At 48.7% G+C, this 5,000-nt stretch overlaps 1 protein-coding gene across 3 annotated transcripts in view; it reads left to right on the forward strand.

The window, feature by feature from the left end:
• fhod3b (formin homology 2 domain containing 3b) overlaps window positions 1-5,000 on the forward strand; it is a 178,702-nt gene that overhangs the window by 29,766 nt on the left and 143,936 nt on the right. The gene's annotated exons all lie outside the window — the stretch shown is intronic.

Below are 5,000 nucleotides of genomic sequence, written 5' to 3' on the forward strand. Positions count from 1 at the left end.
ATTCTCTCTCTTTCTCTCTCTCTCTCTCTCTCTCTCTCTCTCTCTCTCTCTCTCTCTCTCTCTCTCTCTCTCTCTCTCTCTCTCGCTCTCTCTCTCTCTCTCTCTCTCGCTCTCACACAGACACACACACACACACACACACACACACACACACACACACACACACACACACACACACACACAGACATGCGCATGCACGCGCACACACACACACACACACACACACACACACAAACACACACACACGCAAACGCACACGCACACGCACACGCACACACACACACACACACACACACACACACACACACACACACACACACACACACACACACACACACGAACATGCATGCCTGCTCAGTCACACACACACATACGCACACATGCACACACACACACACACTGCATGTATGGGCACGGTCTTACCTGACCCCAACAGCGTGTTGATTATTTTTTCTTTGTTCAGAAATGGAACAAAGGATCACCTGACCCCGTGTGTGTGTGCATGCCCAAATCCAATCCAACTATTCCCCAATTACTTGTTACGTAACTGTGACAGAGCCCCGCTGCTCGTCCTAAAGTCACACCAATCAGACACAACCGAGAATGAGCCAAACACTTTTCCGAAACTCTTCTCACGGAGCCCTAATCCCCTCCCTGCCTCGCACATTGCTCACGTTAGAGAGAGCTTAATCAGCCGTAATTGGCATGGAGGGGCTAGTTCGCCCGGTGCTTTGTGTGGCCTCGGCTTGGCGGCGGGCAGGGGCGGATCTAGCCATTTTGGGGGCCCTACGCGCAAAATATCAACATGGGGCCCTCCTCAAAAGTCATCATATAGATATACAATTCTGTGTTTTGGTGCTATTTAAGTGTTTTGTCTCATATGTGTCTTTGATTACTTTGGTGTGACAGCTGGGGCCGTTATGGAGGACAGATTTGGTCGGGGGCCATAGGCAATTGCCTAGGTTTGCCTAATGGAAAGTCCGCCTCGCCTCTGGCGGTGGGGCATCGGTGGTAGATTCGAGTCGAGTCGAGTTGAATCGGGCGCTGGATTGATGGGGTTTGAAATGGGAAGAGACGGGTCAGGACAGAATTGTTTCCTTGCCGCTACCCCACGGTGGAGCTGACATATGGAGACTAAAGCTGTCTGTGTAATTAATGGGAGAGCCCCCCCTTAGCCTTCTTAGCTCTGCTGCATGGCCCCCATCTTGTTAATCCATTAAACAGCCTATACATACAGTACAGTACAGCAGCAGCTACTGCAGCAACACTCCTCCTCTACCTCCCCTCTCACTTATAGTGTAGTGCCCCCCCCTCACTTTCTCTCTTTCTCACTCTCTGTCTTCCTCTTTCTCTATCCCTCTTTCACACTTGCTCCCCCTTTCTCTCTCGCACGCTTTCTTTCTCTGTTTCTGTCTGTTTCGGCCTTTGTCTGTCTGTCGTGTCTGTGTGTCTGTCCTCTTCACTCTCTCTTTCTTTCTTTCTTTCTTTCTGTCAGACTCTTTTTCTTTTACACTCTTACCTACTATCACATATTTACATTTTCTTTCACCCTTTCCCTCTTTTCTTTCTCTCTCTCTCTCTCTCTCTCTCACTGTGTTGGTTAAAGAAGAAAAAGCTACTACAGCGAACCTCCAGATAGTATAGCACTGATTCTCATCAAGTAGTCTGCACTGTAAGATGGATGGATAAGTAAATAAAGAATAAATGAATGGTTATTTTATTCCAGTGATGAGATGGTGGTACCGTTAATGAGGCCAAAACAGTACGTTGTTTAAAAATAGGCATTATTTACTGTAAATGATTTTTAAATAGGCATTATTTACTGTAAATGATTTTTAAATAGGCATTATTTACTGTAAATGATTTTTAAATGACTGCAGCAGAATGGGTCGGAAGAGTGCCGGAACTGATGCTGGGGGTGGGACGGGGCTCCGGTAGTCTGGTGCGTGCGGTGTGCCCCTTGTGACCCCTCCTGGAAGACTCTCGCACAGGGGCGGAGCAATAGGGAGGGCGAGCAGGGCACTTGCCCCTGGGCCCAGGGCCCCTTCTGTGTTGGTGGTGGGGGCCCTATTGTGAGCTTGGCAAGCTGTATTGGAGGCCCTAATAAGTGTCTTGCCCTGGGGCCCTGTGTGCAACCGGCACTGCTCTCGCAACAGCCTTATAAACAACGGGACCCCAGCTGTTTGTGGGGCCGCAGGGGCCTCCAAGTGTTAAACATCACAAGGCATGTGTTTATATACATTTCTGTTTATTTCGGCAAGTCCGCTCTCAACTCAAACTCAGACTGATGAGCTGGTTAGGCCCCCTATATGTAATGTCTCTCATTTAGCACGTTTTGCGGCTAACCTCAGCCAAGCAACTTCAGGAAGGCTTATACCACATGGTGATGTACACAACACAGCTTACGGTCTCTTTTACTGCCCCAGAAAAGCAACGGTCCTAATCAGATGGCTAATTTTCGGGACGGCGAGGCTAACACGCCCTTGCTATACTTTCGCTGGGTTGTAAACCATACGCTTGGTGACAAGGCATAATCCAGAGCTCCCCTAATTATAGTAATTGTACACACAAACACAGACATACACACACGCACACACACGCGTCGCACACACACACGCTCTCCGACAACGAATGGATGCTGCTTGTCAGACGCTTGTACCGCAGGCACTTTGGGGAGAGAAAGCGAGAGCAAGAGAGAGAGAGCGACAGAGAGAGAGAGTGAGAGAGAGAGAGAGACAGGGGAGATAGAGAAAGAGAGAGAGAGGGAAAGAGAGAGAGAGAGAGAGAGAGAGAGAAAGAGAGAGAGAGAGAGAGACAGATAGACAGACAGAGAAGGAGTGAGAGCACTAGTCTGTGTTTACCAGATGAGCTAATGGTTTATTAAAGTGCGCCTGGCAAGATCCGGCTCTGACACTGCGATTCGTTGTAATCAGTGCATCTGGGATTTCAGGCAGGGGAACGTCAAAACAGCGGCCGTGGCACAATCCATCTCGCCAAGCCCCAGCGTGTGGTCTTGTTTACAGCCATTAAAGTTCTGGGACAAATGAGACCATAATGAATTCTACTGAATAAATATAAGGTAATGGTACACCTTTGGCAGGGAGTCTGTGCACAGAGTGTGTGTGTGTCTGTGTCTGTGTCTGTGTCTGTGTGTGTGAGTGTGTGCGTGTGCTTGTGCGTGTGCGTGTGTGTGTGTGTGTGCGTGCGTATGTGTGTGTGTTGGGTTAGTGAGAAGCGCAGAAGGGTTTTAAATAAGCACCTCCTAGTCTGGTTTGTGTATGTGTAACTGATAGGTGGCACTTTGCACTTCTGAGCCTCTTGATATAGCCGAAAGCCACGGCATGCAACTCTCCTTTTGTTCTCCACATTCTTCACAAACTTCTCTGGCCCATATTTCCTATTTGTTTGGCTAACTTTTTACTAAATGTAGCAAAACGCTAGCCTGATTAATTACTTTCCGAAGGCTTTTTTCATGGTACATGACAGATAGACAGTTGGAGGGGTTTGGAGTCCTTCCTGTCAGCCTTAGGGCTAAGTGGTACAAGCAGTTGTACTGAAAATATTTGTCTTTACCGTCAATGGCTCAAGTTGTGCCACAATTTAGGGCATAGCGCACACCCCTACAACCAAACCAGCCAGACCTTTGTTAGCAAATTTAAGTAATTTTTTATGGTCAGCCTTGGTTACACATTTAGCAAATATTTTTTTTTTTTAAAAAGACTTGTTTTTATCCGTTTACATATTTTGTCATGTGTGGGGAGGGGGGGTGGATCACTATTGTGACAGATGTGTTTCCACTTAAAATCTAAGGTTTTAAAATAACCCCATTTTACCGTAGTGAGCTAAAACTCTCTTCACGGGTAAGCCATAGACCCAGATGGATGTGTTTATAAAAATATCCATATACGTGTAAACAGGCTAAGTAAGGAATGCCACCTGCCTAGATAGAGCCACAGGTTGACTTCAGGTACAGTGCAGAGCCAAGGAGTGAAAGTGAAGCAGGCAGGTGTGTTTGAGACACCATCCCTCAGGTAAGTCTCCCTAAGGCCTGCCGCCCACTAATGACAGGTGACAGGGATCTGAGAGGATTTTCCCTTTCTAATGAGCTGTTGTGGAAACTGCAGCTGACGTGCCTGCACTTGAACTGCCCTGCTTTGCGGGAGCCTTTGAGCTTCCTGATTTGTGTCGCATGCGAGGTCAGTCTCGCAGCTGAGTTCGTATATAGCCAGTAGCCGGTTGGGACTCACAACTGAAACGATGGGAGACAGACTGAGGCTGTCACATTCTTTGCCTATAGCTGTAAATTATATCGCTAATACCGCGGCCGTTTCCAAGCTGTAAACAATTTTTTTGGAGGGGGGAAAACATGTGGAGGAAATAAAGCAGAGTCTAGCCGGAGCTAAACGTGTTCACAGCTGTGGGAGCCTCCGAGGACATCCGGAACACTCCGGAACGCTCCAGAACGCTCCAGAACGTTCGCTCAGCAGCATAGTGTCGCACTGCTACTCCAATCAGGCTTTCACCATCACCATCAGTCCTCAGTCTGTCTGCTAATGCGTTCAGGTTAATTATCCACTGTATATTTTTCCCTCCTTGCGCTGTCGCAGGTGGGTGCACTGCACGCATGCTTGTGTGTGTGTGTGTGCGTGCGTGCTTATGTGTGTGCATGGTTGCATGTGAGCGTTTGTGTGTTAGCGTTTGTTTGTGTGAGACACTGCCCATGCGTGAGAGCGCTCGCAGTGGAGCATGCGACCCATCTCACTTGCTGCGACGTCAGCAGCAGGCCTCAGTCTGCACTGCTGCTCTTCTGTGACTCCGCTGTTGCCATGATGCCTGCAGGGCCACTATTTATCCTGCAGGTGTTTGTTTCCCGTGTCAGCACCAATGACTACGGGCCCTGACTGAGCACCCACAGGACCTGCCGTGTCGTGCCGATTCCAGGAACAAAGAGGGGCAGGGCAGAGGAGGCTGCGGGTAAAGGCGGCTGTGCTGTCCTCATC

Source organism: Engraulis encrasicolus, chromosome 5, assembly GCF_034702125.1.
Source record: "Engraulis encrasicolus isolate BLACKSEA-1 chromosome 5, IST_EnEncr_1.0, whole genome shotgun sequence".
NCBI lineage: Eukaryota > Metazoa > Chordata > Actinopteri > Clupeiformes > Engraulidae > Engraulis > Engraulis encrasicolus.